The sequence below is a fragment of the Haemaphysalis longicornis genome, unplaced genomic scaffold (genome assembly GCF_048455015.1).
Source record: "Haemaphysalis longicornis isolate Haplotype H1 unplaced genomic scaffold, Haemaphysalis longicornis Haplotype H1 scaffold_1, whole genome shotgun sequence".
Lineage (NCBI taxonomy): Eukaryota > Metazoa > Arthropoda > Arachnida > Ixodida > Ixodidae > Haemaphysalis > Haemaphysalis longicornis.
This window is the reverse complement of record NW_027526203.1, coordinates 5,591,537-5,608,823: the sequence shown is the minus strand read 5'-3', so window position 1 is coordinate 5,608,823 and position 17,287 is coordinate 5,591,537. Positions and strand designations below refer to the sequence as shown.

The following is a 17,287-nucleotide window of genomic DNA, read 5'->3' as shown; positions in this document are numbered from 1 at the left end:
CCTACATTATTCGTTTCACTCAGTCTAATATTACACTTGGAATTCACTCGTCTTTACGAATGCATCTTTACACTTCCCTTTCAGGTTCCTCTTGTGAGTTGTGATTCCCACGCCAAGTTATCGTTTTTTTTATGCAGCACTAACAAGTTTCTAGTCAGATTGCAATCTGTCTTTTGGACAAACTTTAAATGGGATCTATAATTTTCCGCATGAAAAAAGGCGCTTGGAAAAATTCAAAGATAAGCTTCGCAATTTACGTAGTAGAGAAGCAGGCACCAAATTAGGGCACGCTGAAGATTTCCCGAGGTCATCTGAATAACTTCTTCCCTGCTGCCGCAGATGGAGGTATATATGTGAGGGACCGTAGCTTGAATTTCCCCACCTTGAAGAGCCATCTACAGAAAATTTCAGAAAAAGAACAAAATCCAGTGCAACCATAAGCTCCTCACTCCAAACCACACGCATGTGAAGTACGAAAAATATATTGCACGAAAATGAATACGGAGACCAGAGAATGAAATGAAAGGCCACACCAGAGAAGGAAGAATTTACAGCCTTTTAAATAATTTCACATCATTTCAGTAATCGCTACACAGACTAATTTGGCCGCATTGTTCAGAACAACGCGAAACCACTATAGTCATACCGGCCAACAGTCCCGAATTTTAAATCGTGCCGTGTTCCAGTTTATCCGCGAAATGTTTCTGCATGCTCACCCAGAACCGGCAGAAACTTTGGGCTACGAGATAAACTGACATACATGTGCAAAACAGAAAGCAAAAACATTTCCGCGCCTTCATGTGGAATCACTAGTTCACGCAACAGAGCTAACGTCGCACTAAACCCAGGAAACGTCCTTTCACGATGCTGACGCCATCTGCGTCACATTTTTGGCTGTACTTAAACATCCCCCCCCCCCCCGTGTACTGGCAGTTTCATTTTGAACAAGGATCCCACGTGGAAGCCGAAACGTTTTTCATTTCAGTAAAGTGTTCTTATCGGTGGTTTCTTCCTCGGCTATCAGTAAAAAGGAATCGCCAACTTACATTTTTTTTCGTCCAGATGTGTTGTGGGAGAGGATACATCTAGAACTTGCACCGATCTTCAAGTGGCATTCCCAGGAGGTCTGTACCTGTAATGACTCGAAGGGTTATTTGGGTTAAAATGCAATAGGCTTTAGAGCTGGGCAGTTGGTATACATTCATAATGAAAGAACACCTCAAACTTGACACGACGAAGAAAAGAACACCACACAAGCACTCACTAACAACTGGAGCTTTCTTAAAGAGCTCTTTTCGAAAAAGAGTTCTTCTTGTTGGCTCTGCAAAACCACACATCTTATAGAATAGCTAGAGTTGCTGAAAAACTACAAAGCTCCATGCTGAGGAAATTGTTATGTGAATTCATAACGTTCATGTCATAACGAACTGATAGAAAGAGTCACGAAACACGAGGCAAAATAAGATACGAAATATAACATCATAACACTTGAAGAAAGGCCTCACATTTTTACAAGTGAATCATACTTTTGTCTGTGCAGGCCTGGGTGCCAACTTTACAAAGAATATTTGAATGATTGTGTTTTAGTTATTGAATTTTCATACCGTTGTTTCCACTGAAATCAGACTTCATTTCAACTTGTGTCATACGCAGGGAAGTCCTGGTTGTCAGCTCAAGGAACACTGCCTGCAAGAAAAACAGTAGTGCTGATAAGTCATAGCATAGGTAGCCAGATGCAACCACACTTTTCGAACAGCCAGGAACCGATGAGGGTGCAGCACCCATTTTTACACCTGCACTTGTCTGTGTAATTCGTCACAATTTCTGTATCATCAAAAAACAACAATCAAGCAGCCTGCATGCTGGATCATACATACCACCATTCAGTAAAGTCGCTTTACTGCACTACACTAGGATCACGCGAGATAACCATTTGCCCTGCAATACCACGCGAAGGAATAAACGACTGATTTGTGCGAATGAGAATAATAAACCCACTTAACATGGTGAAAATGCCCCGCTACCTCAAAATGACTAACACCAAATTTACCCACTCAAGGAAAAGAATGACAAAAATGAAGAGTGTTGTACATATGAAAACTTTTTATTGTGCGGTAGGGCAAACTTTCACAAAAAAAGAGGCTTGTGCTGAACAAGAGTGAGTTTAGAAATTTCAGGCAGCATTTCGTGGACTACTTTTCTGCAACACACACCTTGTGTTTATCCGGATATATTATTACAAGACCAATAAACTAGACACCATTCCGAATATATGCAGCGCGAAAAATGAACATTTCCCGACGGCTGAAACAACGTGATAATACCCAGAGAATAGCGCGATAATATAAGACTTTAGTGGAAAAAAATTCAATTGTTCAAACAGAGCTACCTGACAATTACATGGGCCAATAACTCGTCAAGTGCGCCCGATGCAGCCAACAGCGTAAACAAAACGCTCAACACATGACGAAGGAGCGCAAAAAGAGCAGAAAGCAGGTCACGAGCGCCGTTATCTGTTATAATGTACGGGCTTTCCCGATCGTCCGCTCTAGTCTGACGCAACGAACGCAAGCCCGTGATTTCATTCAATTGCCGTCGCGAACAACAGGAAACGTCCAGCGAAGCAACCAGTCAGGTAACGAAAATCCCTCTCGAAAGCTGCAATTTCAAATTGAAAAGCCCCAAGCGAAAAGATACATCCAATGAAAACACGGAAACCGTTACGGGAATATACTCACCGAGTTCGCTTTCACCGGCGCCGGGGCATTGGTCCAACATGCCAACTTGATGCTGGTCGAAGAAGAACGAGCCGTGTAGTGCTGCCAGTCACAAATGGGCTCGCCGCAGCCTCCGCGACTCACGCCGACAAATGAGTCTTGTAACAGCAATCCTCGCTTCATCGTAGGGGTATCACAGCAGTAAAAAGGCTCGAGTGGCGCGAAAACGCGGCCACCGGGCCTGCGGGCGCCGCCATTTCTCTATATGCCGTCATGCAACGGAGAAATCAACGGCCGCCTTGAGAGAAGGCGCGACGAGCATCTCTTATAGGTTACAGGGCGTTTTATAGGTTACAACGTAAAGGTTACATGTCAGATTTTGTTGATGTAACCTATAAATCACTAATTTAGCCTATAAACCGCTTTTAACTTCACGCTTGTAACCCTTAGAATGGACTGGGATAAAGAAAACATCAAAATAGATCCATTGTAACCTTTATTTTATAGGTTACTTCCGTTTAGAAGTTACATTAAGGGTTACCAGGATTAGAGTGTAGGCAATGCTACTAGCACAATGGACTTTAGGTTTAAAAGATCGCTCTAATATGTCGAAAAACAAAACCAATTACATGCGTACAAACAGAACGATAGGCGACGGACCTGACGTACACAAACGTTTCGCAATATATGCGCAATTGTATTTCAGATAATGCAGCACCATTGTGGCTTACAGTGAACTGCAGAAAAATTCAACTGACTATGCGCGCTATCTGTAAGTGGTTCTAAAAATAACCGTTATCGCACGTTTTTAAAGAAAAAATAACATTGTAAATACCACCGTACATCACAGGAAAGTTGAAGTGACTAGGTGGGGCCACATGAGGGTGCCTATGGCGCCATTTTTAAATGCCTTCTGGTGCTAATCTGGGGATGCCACTTTATGGGGACGTTTTCGAAGAATGTTAGAATATTTGGGCACTATATTAAATTTTTGTAACTATATTAAAAAATACAATTTTTTTGTCGGTTTTGCTATCTATCCTTCCTTAACGTTAACAAACACTTACTTGTGCTGTTGAATTTACGCGGTGCTGTGCTTTGCTCCTGTGCCACTTGTTATGGTTGCAGCGCATTTGTGGGAGTTGTAAGCAGCATTCATGGGAGTTGTAACAGTGGGTGCATTCTTTACGGTAGGCACCGCTTAGAGGCATTGGGTGCGAAATGCAGAGTAAAAATTCAAGCTGGTGCCAGCAGCAAACGGTTCGTGTTGGTGTAAACCTATCTCTGTAATTTAACCCTGTTGCACTCATGGGAAGCACAGTGACAATACAGAGGAGTGCTGAACACTCGAAAAAAAAAAAAACCGCACTGCTGGATGCACGCTGCTGCGTCGCACAAAGGAGCTGCAGACACCAGCAGCCTGCACAATTTCTTCTCTATGGGTGCGGCATGGTTTTCCAAAAATATGTACGATCAGATACAATCAATAAAAATATTAGTCATTTCGCGGGGTGAATTCGAGATTGGCAGGGGGTCGTGCTGCTGTCACTTCGAGATTCTCGGTTGTTCTTGGTTTAGCGACGCTATAGTAGAGGTAAAGTCGGTTGTGGGTATTATAAAAAAATGTGGCTGGTGATTACGATACTCCCTAATGAGAAACTTGTGCGCAGCTGAACTGAATCTTCGGAAGCGAAAGCCAAAATCGTTGGGGTAGCACTCACTCGTGAGTTCCCCCGACTGCGCCGATGGGGAGCCTCTGCGTAGGGGGCGCTAAGTGCAGCTCAGGAAGGGACCGTGAACTGCGTCTTAAGGCCCAACCACATGCAGCGTATTTTCGGCGTCGCGCCAGCGTCAGCGTCGTTCGGCGTCGACGAGCGTCAGCGCGCGCGCCAAAATGCATGGCGACGCGGGCTGACGCTCCGGCGACGCCGATATCTACGCTCGGCAGATCTCGGCGCGAGCGCCGGAAGCGGCGCTGGTGCCAGTTTCCGGTTGTGCCAGTCCGTCTCGCAGTTTTAATGGCGGCCGACATGCCGAAAATCAACGCTGAGGTACTAATAAGTGCAGTCGCTGCCCGCCCCGCTCTATGGCAGGCTAAACATAGAGACAACAAAAACAAACACCGCAAACAGGCGTTGTGGGACGAAGTGGCATGGCGAAGTGGCAGCAGCCGTGGCGCCCGTGGCGAATATGGCGGCACACTGTTGCTCGAACGAAAGGCTTTCGTCGGCTTGATTCAGCCGGCAGTTTTTCTTCAGCATTTAAACAACGCAGTTGGATGCGGTTTAGCAACGTTAAAGTCACTTCAGTGCATTTATAAACAAAAATAAACGTTTACTTTAAAGCCTAATTACAAAAAAACTCTGCACAACTTGTTTATGTTGGCACAGAGCTAGGCAAGCAAGTCTGGCAACACACACAGACGCAGCGTCGAGCGCGCACGCCGGCGCGTGATTTCGCCGGTCCCATTCGGTTACTCGCCCTCTCCTGCGGGCGCGCACGTTGACGCCGAACGACGCTGACGCTCGCGCGACGCCGAAAATACGCTGCATGTGGTTGGGCCTTTAGGAAGTGACGCACATCGTCGTAACGCGCACGCCTCCAATTTACCCTTTCTCCAGGCGTCGCACAGACCATCGTCTCGTGCGGGCACAGTATACTGCCCTCCCCCGAACACTTTCGCCACACATTCCTCCGCAGTTTTCTTTCTGTCGTCGCTCGCTCGGTTACAACGCCGTCTCCGTGCCGGAGCCCATGGCCGTCGCCATCGCCGACGCGAAACTTCAGCAGCGGCCAAATTGTTGCGCACTAAAATTTAAATGATGAGGTCTAACGCGCCTAAGCCACACCTGTGCTATGAGGCGTGTCGTAGCGGATCGGGCTCCGGAATAATTTTGACCAACTGGAGATCTTCAAAGTGCGCCGAAATATCGACACACACGCATTCTTGCTTTTCGCCTCCATCAGAAAAGCTGTATCCGCCGCCAAGAGCGAACACGTACCCTAGGGGGTATGCGTGTGACATATAGCAAATACACTCACACCGGATACAATTTGCTCCCTGTTGAGATAGCATGCATGAGCAAAATGACGCGGTACCAGCATAGTTTGGATGTTTTCGCTGATGTCTTCATAGCTAAGAAGTGTATCCGGGCTGATTCCTACGTGCTAGGCGCTGATGCTTACGTTTCGTGCATTGTATGATAGCAGTCCGAAATCCCAGTGCAAACAAAGAGCTGCTTGTGAAGTTGAATAAGTTTCTCAGCACTAACCGCGAGCGCCGTCCTTACCCAGCCATTACAAGTGCCCAGCAGCTCCGCTATTCTAGCGCCACGTTCTGCCGCCAGATCAACTGCCAACGTACTGGATTTGTCGGTAGTTGCAAATGCCTTATAACGCTGTGTACACGGGGTTCTTGTACACGTGACGCTGAGCGCAAGGCTCGGCGCGTAGACGTCGACGCGACTGGTCACCGGACAGCGCAGGCGTGGCTCACGCGCCCGCCGGCAGCGAGCAGAGGAATACGAATGAGGCGAAAACGTGTCTCGCTGTTGCTTAACAATTAACGCTCGTGAAAAGTTGTAATTTTTCCCCCTAAAGATATTCCTCAACCTCTTCCGGTCTGAGATTTCATCACTCCGTAAAATTGTGCGGAAGGTAAATGTACTAACGACCAAGAAATCTCTGAATAAACAGGCCTGTTCGTACTCGGCGCGGTGCCGGAAAGCAATCCTCAGACATCGGCAAGAAAACAACAAACGCCGTTCATTTGGGTATTTTTGTGTTTGGTTGGTGTTTGTGCGTTTTGTGCGGCCCGCGATTACAAACAAAGGAAACCTCGCGGGAATGTTTTTATCGCCTTGTTTCGCGATTTCGTCGTTTAAACATCTTTAGACGGTACTTAGGCCACCACACATTTTAGATGATCCCGCTATCGCTTAAATACCAGCATAACGTTTGATGCACAGGAACGTTACGTATGTATTTTTTTGTGTATTAGCTTATAACACATTGACTATAAACGAAGATCGAGCAGAACTGTGAACGCTAATACGCGATATGTAGCACGTCTGTACCTGGACTACTGACCTCTGCACATCAAAACGTATTGAAATTTTTTAGTTCAGGTATTGCTGCTGGCGGCTCATTCGTTGTAAAATGTTCAGCGACAGTGGGAAAGCTGTCCAACGACGCTTTCAAGAACATTGTGGGCAGGCCTACTTACGGAAGTGTGGTCGTGATTGTTTACGCGTGCGAAACGAAGTTTCTATTAAGTAATGCATCATCGTCTTGCTATCACCGTTATCACATTTCCTGGTCTTGCAACGGTCGTTGCTATTAACTATTTACATTAACTTTCTTGGCACAGATTTCAATGTGTAATGTAATAATGTGTAATATTTATACTCTATTCAGGTTCTCGAGGCGAAGAAGAGCTTTACGACGGCTGCAAAGGCGAACACAAGGCGAAGACGCGGCTCGCTTGGTGCCCTTCTACTCCTCGCTTTCTCTCACTTCATACTGGCATCTCTACCATCAACATGAACTTATCAAAGTTTCTGTGTCTGCCGTTCCTATTGTGCTTTATTTCTTGTCTGATGGGTGAATGTGAAGGAGAATGCCAAAGTGAGTATAAAATCGTAACGCTGGACATAGCCACATCTTCTCTGCTGTTTTCGCAACGAAAGGGAACCGACAATTGAAAGTGCGTGTGGTTAAATTTGAGCGCAGCAAAGTTGAGCCGAGACAATTCAGTGGTCGCTGCCCGAACAGATAGCGAAAAATGGGGAGAAGTCTAGGACGAGAACGAAAACGGAGCATTCACTTTCTGAGTCTGATTATTCGTTGAAGAATTCATGAAGGCCGATTATTTACTAGAACTTCTTGAAATTCGGGTAGCACCAAGATGGTGTCGTAAGGTGCAACCCGTGCTGAAATCTAAGCCACTTCATCATGTTTAGATCGGAAAAGGTGAATAACACTCGCTCGTCACTTCTGCTCTATTTGAAAAAACTTGCGAGGCCCGGTCGAGAAGCAGCACAACTGTGTATTTAGCTGGCAATTATCACAAAAATAAACTCGCGAGAATCGGAAACTACCGAAACAAAAATTCGAGGGAGGCGCTAGACTTATTTGGAAACAGCAATAAACTAGCTGTACTTGAGTTATAGAGTAACACTGAGACATTGAGGCCGAACATTACCTTCAGGAGAATTGCTGCATGACTGGGGGACTGGAAACGTGTCAGGAGGCTGGATGCATTAAATGTAATGAAACTACCCGAAATCCCATGTATATGGTGAATCATGATGTAAATACAATATGTACAGTGCTCACGGATTGAAACGCGACACTGCGAGCGCGTGACCGCCGGCACATGTAGGGCCGCCCGTAGACGCCCGTGGAAGCGAGTGTGGTATTGTGGTTGTGGGAATCGTGGAGAACCGCGACCTGCGATCCCGAGCCAGCGCGCGCTTCGGGAGAGACGCTTGTGCGCTGGAACCGGTCCGGCGCTCCGCTGGTTCGTCGGCGTCCCCCGAGAGATGGCGCCACCGATGTGTACGGGGATAGGCGCGCGGGCGCGGGCGGCGCGAGCGTGCGCGCACGGGAGACGAGAAAAGTCTCGTCGGAGACCCGGTCGGGGCGAGATCGGCGGAACATGGCGGCGGTGATGGATACTTGTGTCTCAGGTGGGAGCTTTGTTTGTCGCGCGCCGTGAGTGCCTGCCTCCCGTTCGCGGTCACGACCCGGACGGCGTGATTCGTGAACGCCGTCGAGCCTTGTGCTCGCATGCTTTGGGATTCCCCAAATAAACGGCTGTGCTTCGGCACTACTGTCTACTGTGTTCTCGTATCGGCGAACCTCGCTGGGCTGCCGTAGCCATGGGAGCCCGCGTGGTTGACACGCCGGGAGCTAGCGTGGTGGCTTACGCCAGGACTGGCTGGGCCTCCGAGGAACCCCTCATATATCCCACATGGCGCCCGAACGTGGGTCTCGTATTCGGACGAATTCGAGGTTGCTAGCTCTCCGAGAAATGCGTTGCTGCAGTCGTAGCCCGCTACCCTTTGTCCGGAAGACTTCGGACGAAACGCCTCGCGCCAGTCGGTTGCAGGCAGACAGTTATGATGCCCGATACAGCCGTGACGGCAAATGTGTTAACCTTCCTACACGCACCAGGCGGTGGCGGTGAGTCAGTAGGATACCTCCGAGCACCGCAGTCGCGGCCCGCTTGCGAGACGGGAGGTGCGTAGGCCTTGTTCCAACATGGCGGCGGGTCGCCTTCCTCGTAGCGCCGTCTCCGCGCAGCCGCGCCGGCGGCGCCGGTTGAAGTTTCCCCCAGGCGCGGCGGACACTACCGAGCGAGGGTGCGGTGTTTGGAAGTTCGCAAGCCGCACGATGAGCCCGCCGCTACTGCGCTTCGAGCCCGAGGCGGAGTGTTTGCCGATTTGACGCCTGACAAAGAGCGAGGGGGATCGTTGAAGAATCAGTCTCCTCTCGCTGCGGGGGGGGAAGCGGGAGCAATGGGACCGTTGTCTCCGCGCTTCCGGAGTGCGTGCGTCTCGATGCCGTGAAGACTCCGCTCGAGATTGCGTTTAGGCAGTAAGAGCTTCGCGCGGCTCGGCAGCGGGCTCGTTGGTCGCGAGAGATCGCCAGTCTTAGTAAGAGACGGACTCTCAGGCGACCTATACCGGTGATGTGCGCCCGTAAGCCGCTGGTATTGCTGGCGCTGGCTCTACGGCAGCTTGTATTGCGGCGAGTGAGTTGCAGGAGCCCGCCTGCTTGATGCTGATGCTGCTTTGCCGACCAACGCACCAGGCCGAAATAGCTCGGACGGGCGTTTCGATGCCGACAACCCGTAATAGTCAGGCGAGCTGCCTCCAGGCGGGGGTGGCTGCTGGAGCACAGTTGCCGGACTCGTGATTCCGCGAGCAAGCGAACGTGCAAGGGGGAGTCCCCTCAGGCATCTTTGTTACCCTATTTGGCGAGATCGTCGATAAGGTTTCCGGCCAGTCACAGGAGATTGTGGAGACCCGCTGCTCCCCACTTCAAGTTTGGGAATCGTTTAAACTGGACGGTGAGAGCGAGACCTGCAAACGGATACAACCGGGACCACGCCAGTCACCACTGCCACGGACAGCGAGAATGGCCTGCTGAACCACCGGCGGGGCCGAGCGCGGCCCGCGGAGCTACCGCCAGTTGCTGCTCCGGCCTGCCGGGCGGCAGCCAACCGTTCGGGAGGACCTGCGGCCGAAGCGGCCACGGAACCCAGGAGGCGGCGGGATCTGGCGCCTACGCGAGCGGCGCGAGCCTTCGGGCAGCCGCAGTGGGCGCGGCCGTTCCTGTTGCCGCCTCGAGCTGGGAGTGGGGGTCGCATCATGGCGCGACCCCGGCGTTCGTCGGCTGCGGCTGCAGCTACCCCCGGGCCTGCCAACCTGCTGTGCTGCCCAACCGCGAGAGACTTGGAACCATTGCAATGTGTTTGCGGGTTTGTGAGGCGAGCATCGCGACGGCGGCATCGTGTGGCGAACTTTGGTGTGGAGTGGCGTTCGGTGGCTGTTTTGCTGACTTGAGACGTGACGAGTGTGGTGCACCGTGGCGTCACTCGAGCTCAAGTGGCGTCCAGTTTTAGGGGGGAGGAGTGTGGGAATCGTGGAGAACCGCGACCTGCGATCCCGAGCCAGCGCGCGCTTCGGGAGAGACGCTTGTGCGCTGGAACCGGTCCGGCGCTCCGCTGGTTCGTCGGCGTCCCCCGAGAGATGGCGCCACCGATGTGTACGGGGATAGGCGCGCGGGCGCGGGCGGCGCGAGCGTGCGCGCACGGGAGACGAGAAAAGTCTCGTCGGAGACCCGGTCGGGGCGAGATCGGCGGAACATGGCGGCGGTGATGGATACTTGTGTCTCAGGTGGGAGCTTTGTTTGTCGCGCGCCGTGAGTGCCTGCCTCCCGTTCGCGGTCACGACCCGGACGGCGTGATTCGTGAACGCCGTCGAGCCTTGTGCTCGCATGCTTTGGGATTCCCCAAATAAACGGCTGTGCTTCGGCACTACTGTCTACTGTGTTCTCGTATCGGCGAACCTCGCTGGGCTGCCGTAGCCATGGGAGCCCGCGTGGTTGACACGCCGGGAGCTAGCGTGGTGGCTTACGCCAGGACTGGCTGGGCCTCCGAGGAACCCCTCATATATCCCACATGGTATACCGCGAGGGTGAGAGCGGTTTGACCGTAGGCTTACTGCTTCCGGTTGCCAATGAGCATAGGTCGGCAAAACAGAAAGAACTCACTCAAACTCAATCAATTTTTTTCATTCACCCTGTACTCAATCAAACTCAGTTCGTCTGTTCACAAAATCACTCGTACTCACTCATCAAATACTCATTTGTAATCGTACTGACTTGTAGTCAAACTCACTTGTCCTCACGAGTATTCGTACTCAATCTGTACTCATGAGTACTCACTCTGTACTCATGAGTACTCAATGAGTACTACTGCTCAGGAGTACTACTCATGAGTACTACTTATTTTTCCCTCATGAGTACTACTCATTCTGCACTCATGAGTACTCAATCTGTACTCATGAGTACGCAATTTGTATTACTCACGAATAATCAACTTACCTGCACTGTTTGCTAGGTCGTAGCTCGAATGAAAGACTAAGTAGAAAAAATAAATTGTTTAATTGATTAGAAAAACACAGGTTACATATAAATCAGGACAGAGGAAGAAAACGTCTGACGCGGTGGTTTGTCGTTGGGCGATTTACTGCGCGAAGGCAAGTACACGTGAGAAAGCGAAACGGAACGTAAGCACTCGCGTTGCGTCTGGTGTCTCCTCTTGTTCTCAGGCCGGGTCGTGCTCAGGGGAGCTCGGGGGTTGTCGGTGCAGCCGTGGCCGTAAACTGCGTTTTTCTGCGTGTCTTCGGGTGGCAGCTTTTGTCGTCCGTTTTCTTGTTTGCACTACTGTTTGCACTACTGTCCTCAGGAGTGCATATACTCAAGAGTGCAAGCACTCTCAAAAACAGTATTCATGAGTATTGTACTCATGAGTGCTGTGTACACATGAGTACTGTGTACTCATGAGTACTCATACTCATTAGTACTCAAACTCATGAGTACTCATACTCATGAGTAGTGTACTCATGAGTACTGTACTCATGAGTAGTGAACTTACCCCTATACTCACTCGTCATCGTACTCACTGTTTTTTTCTGGGTGTGTGATCACTCATCATCGTACTCACTCGTGAGTTTGAGTACAAATGAGTACAAATGAGTGAACTCACGAGTGAGTACGCCGACCTATGCTGGCAATGAGCGGGAGTGTGGTTCCCCGCAGCGATAGCGGGGCGCTGTAAGCCCGCGGAGAGCTGGAGCGCGTTTGTGCGCAGATGGTAGTCGCCCGGCAGTGCGCGCAGCGAATTTCGTGACATCGTCTGCTCGCGCACTTTTGTTACGCAGGACCCGTGCGTGGGACCTTCCGATGCGGCTCAGATAATGCGCATGTAAGGCAAGGTCACGCTCATCTGAACTAAACGAACGTCTTCTGCACCAAGGAACAGCAAACTTTATTCCAGGATGTAAACTAACAAAAAGCAAAGACGCATTTACAGGCACGTTCGTGTGTAGTACCTCGTCGGCACTCCTCTCGCGGACACTGCTGCATGCGTCACTAACCTCCTGGAGTAGAGGTGTGTGATGGTGCTTCACTGGCCACCGCAAAGTGCCGACATGTACATTATTGAAGACATCTGGGGGAAAATAAAGAAAGCCCTTTCTTGCCGTCCACCGCAACGATGTTCCGCGGACGACCTGTGGGCGTCGGTGCACGCGAAATGGCTGAGGTTGGGGGCTTGCTCTACCTTTACCACCAGACTGTACGACAGTCTGCCATGCAGAATGGTCGCCGTCATGGCCGCACCAGGAGAGCCGGCGAAGTACTAATGCCCGGCACTACACGCGAACGTGACTGCAAAGGCGTCTTTCCTTCTTGTTAGCTTACATCCTGGAACAAAGTTTACTGTTCCTTCGTGCAGACGTTCGTTTTATTGAGATAAGCGGAACCGTGCCTTACATGCGCATTATCTGAGCCGCATCGGAAGGGCCAGCGGAACAAGAGCGCGCGAGCAGACGATGTCGCGAAATTGGCTGCGCGCACCGTCGGGCGACTACCGTCGGTGCACAAACGCGATCCAGCGCACCGGGCTTACGGCGCCCCGCTGTCGCTGCGGGAACCATAGTCCCGCTCATTGGCAACCGGAAGCAGTAAGCCAACGGTCAAACCGCTCTCACCCTCGCGGTATACCACAATGCAACACCTCGCTTCCACGGGCGTCCACAGGGCGGCGCTGCAGAGGGTTGCCACCTTTCCCCGAAAAAAAAAAAAAACCCGGCCTATCGGGGGAGGGGGGAGGGCGTGGTATTTAGAAGGTTGAATTTGTGGAAAAAAAAAAAGAATACATGTTTTATGACATGCGATGCCATATTCATTGTAGAGTTACCTAGAGAGGAATCAACACAACGCTTGTACTGAAAGTTACTAGAAGTTTGGTTATTGCTCTGAATGTGCTGCACTGAAAAGCAACCGCACATTCTTCGTCAATTAAAACCTCTTTGCATCTCTCCCGCGTTCGCCCGCATATTGTCACGAAGCCAAGGACGGCGCAGTTGTCTTGAAGGAGAAACAAGTTTATTGGAGCGAACTAGTGCTCCCCTAACAACTCAAAAGAATACAGAAACGGCGAAGCAGCGGTCAACAAAGTGACTGCGCAGGCGAGTGTCGTCGAATCGAATGCCGCGGCGTCTGCTCTGCAGCCTTTTTTCCTTTCGGCGCGAGTGTTTCTGGAACCGTCGATTCACATCCAGAACATTGTAGATCACAGAAGATTATTCTGGGCTAGCGACGTTAGGGCGAAACAGTCTGCTTATCTGAATGTGATAGCCCGTGCGGCCTAAAAGTACAGAATGAAGACGCGCTTTGCTGGAACGGAGATAACACAGACGGGCGTGGCCCGGCAGTAAAAACAATAAATAAACCCATACATGATTCGCGGCAATACTTTCTCTGCTTGCTTGTCTTTGCACAGCATGCCGACAGCTACGCGTAATTGCTGAATGACGCTTATAAAATGCCACAAAAATAAATAATCGCGGCACGACTGCCAAAAATAATCGCGGCACAACTGCCAAAAAAAAAACATCCCCCTCGCGAGGGGCACGATCAAATGCAGAGCATTTCTGCGGGGGGGCGGGCCTGCAAGTCGTATGGATTACGTATTGGTTGTTGTTGTTGTAATTGTTGTCTTCCAGCGTAGACATTGTCGATGAAGTCGATGGTGAAACGTGCCGTGAACCCCCTGCCGCGGCTATGACGCAACGTGGAGCGGCTATGACGCAACGTGGCGCGGCTATGACGCAACACAATCCAACACAATACACTTTAATCCAATCCAATCGAAATCCAAGCCAATTCAAGCCAATCCAATCGAATCCAATCCAATGCCCCTCGCGAGAGAGTGTTATAGCGCCGAAATCGCCACCACGCGAACGCGTGATGCTGACGTCACGATCACGCCACAGATGTTAGCGACCGCAGCGCGCGCGAACGACATATGTGGTTTAAGCGCGAACCGACCGCGGCGAGAGAGCGCGATGCGAGCGCCCCACCTGTTCTTGCGCGCGAACCTAACGCGGCGAGAGAGGGTGTTGCGCACGTCCCCACCTGTTGTGCGCCCGAACCGAACGCGGCGAGAGAGGGCGTTGCGAGCGGAGAGAAGGCGAGGAGGTCGCGGTGGAGAGGGCGCACCTCTGGCCGACGGTTGAATGAGTCGAGGATATAAGGCACGTTCGTAACCTTCCGTTCTGTGTCGGCTTTGTGGCTCAGTTGGTAGAGTACCGTGCACCTTGCGTTCCGCCCGCAGAGTCGTAGGATCGAAACCTGGCGCCGGCAAGTATTATTTTTTATATAGTGTAGGGGGAGCGATGCGGACGCGGACTACGGACGCCAACGCGGGTGACATCGTGAGTTACTAAAATGCTCTGTATTTAAAAACGGCCAATGACGGCCGGTTTTAAGTGCGGACAGGCAACCGGACAGGCAACCGCTGTCTAAAAAACCGGTCGGGCAGGTCAAAAACCGGGCAGGTGGGAACCCTAGCGCTGCATTTGCCGGCGGCCACGCGCTCGCAGTGCCGTGTTTCAATGCGTGATGTGGGGATCCTAGCGCCCAAGCCATTGCGCGATCACTGGGTTTGTGCCCTTGCGGGCGCTTTTCCCCTCTCTCCCCGAAATGCCGGCTCATCTCGGCGCCACCGTGTACAGCCAAGCCGTCTTCTAACTCCTGCCTGAGGCCGTTGCGGCTATAAAACAATGTCACGCAGAGGGCGCTCCGCCCTGGTAGCGGAGCTAACCTCACCTCATTGGTCCGTTTGAACGATGCCCGAACCTGACTCTCGCCGGGGACGCGAACGCGCGCCCTGCGCGGGGGTCCGTTCGGGGAGACGCTTCCAGGACGCCGAAGGCGTTGGCCGAAGGTATGTGACGCTTTCTTTACCAGCCGGCTGCAACTCTGTTGCGCCGGCGAAAGCCCACCAGCCCTTCCGGCTGCGGCCCGTGCCTAAGGCTGCTCCTGTCGCCCCTACGCTTGCATAAAGTAAGGCCGTACCTACCACTTGACGATCACGCCGTGCAGTACGCGCCTGTGAGCGAATGGGCCCCGTCTCCCTCGCTGCTGCGAGCCGATCTGGCCAGCACGGCGATGCGCGCGCGCACAACGTGCGCGCACCCCGGAATTTGCCCTGACCGAAGAGCCCACTGGCTCTGCGCCGACGAAACGTGCGTCCTTGCGCGTGGCGCCCCATCGCCCCTTTCACCTAACTGGAAGTACGTACCTGTACTGTAAATTGTGTAATTGGGACTGTAAAATATGTGACTAGAATGTTAGTATAAAATAAACGTCTTCCCTCCGTACCGTGGGCATATTCCTTTGTCGCCCCTTTCTCCACCTGCCCAACAGAGGCGGTGTTAAGTTGGCGCGACGGCGTTTCAGTATCGTGAGCGTGCTCAAATAGCTCGAACCCGTGGTGGTTCCTCGCAGTGTGCATGAATGCCTGCCTTGTGCAAAGCTAGCGTTATGGATATTGTGAGGTAGAGAGACCACCAAACTGGCGCCCAACGTGGGGCCATTGGCTCATTAGCCTTTGGCGGCTAATTAAGCTGAGTACGCAACCGGAATCAGTCTTAATGCTTATCCGCTAGCGGTAGCTGCTGCGGGGACGAGGCGACTGCCCCTCCGTACGCAAGTGTGCGTGCACCCCTCGTTAACGCAGCCCCACGGGGCAGTGCGACGGTGCAACCGCGCCCCACTGGAGCGGCGGTATACGTATTCCGGGAGAAAGGCCACAGCCGCCACTCGGAGTAGTGCACGCGATATACGCTTGTTGCCGTCCCCTGAGAGTAGAGCACGAACGTGGTAGTTGACGCGCTATCTCGTGCCTCGTAATATATCGAGATTCATTGTCCAAGTGTGACTTTAGCCGGCGGTGCAAAAGCGCGTGCCCGTAAAGGAGGCGAAATTGACAGCCGTTGGGTGGAGGAAGAGGGCCCAGAGTTGAGAAAGGGCGCGCGGACACCCCGCAGAGATGGGCAGGCGCTTTTCGCGAACTCCATGCCACCGGAAAGCGGACGGGCCTCGGCTGTAAAATCAGGAGGGGGAAGCGATGCCCGTTGCAAGGCGGTTGTATTGAGCCGAAAAGAGCTAGTAGCCGGCCAGCAGAATGACCCGCTTTGTCGCCGGATGTGCGACGGTCTCTGGGAGACAAATTTTTTTTAGTTTGATTTTTTTTTAGACGCCGAGACGTAGCTTGTCCTGCTGCGGGCGTGCGCCGAGATGCTACTTGTCTTGTAGCAGGCGCGGGAGGGGGGCTGAAGTCAGCGTGTGTCGCCGACGCCCCGGGGGACTCGTTTCTGCTGGACGGTGAAGGACTCGTGCTTAACTACGTAGCCACCGATGATGAGGCAATTGAACCATTCAATGTGGTAACCCCCTAAGTCTGAGTTGCGCACTGCTGCGCTAACCTCATGACGAACCATTCGCCGGTCATTTAGGCGGCTCCAACGTTTTTGGTAAACTGAGTCGCTCCGTGACCTGGCCCGGGACGAGGCGAGACATTTTCGCTGTTGCCGATCTTGCCATGTCTGTCCAACGGTGGAGGCGCGCGGTGGAAATTTAAACCGCCTGGAATTATGAAACCAATTGGCAGTGTGCGTCCTTGGCAGGTAGTCGCTTGCGATTTGAAGGGACCTTTGGCGAGAAGCAAGCTTAAAACTTATATGGTGTCACGGGCTGACTATTTGGCGCTAGAGCACAGTGGCTCTGCGCGGTGATGACAAGGCACCCACGCTTATCCAGGCTTCTCTCTGCCAGCTCATCAATATAATGTCACGAAGAGGTCATTTCGGTAATCATAGGACACTAAAGGGCAGGTACAGCCGGTAAAAGGCTTGTCTATAACACAGCTTTCGTACTCTCAGCCCTATCCTGCCCTTCCAGAGCGGGATTTGAATAAAACTACGGCGGAA

The 17,287-nt window shown here is 51.8% G+C and overlaps 1 long non-coding RNA gene across 1 annotated transcript; it reads right to left on the bottom strand.

The window, feature by feature from the left end:
- On the bottom strand, positions 1–2,965 carry LOC144163047 (uncharacterized). Its single transcript, XR_013320821.1, has 4 exons — positions 2,739–2,965; positions 1,605–1,686; positions 1,047–1,132; positions 1–395 (listed from the first exon to the last, which is right to left on the bottom strand). It is a non-coding gene; the product is annotated as an uncharacterized LOC144163047 (long non-coding RNA).
- Positions 2,966–17,287: the final 14,322 nt, after the last annotated feature.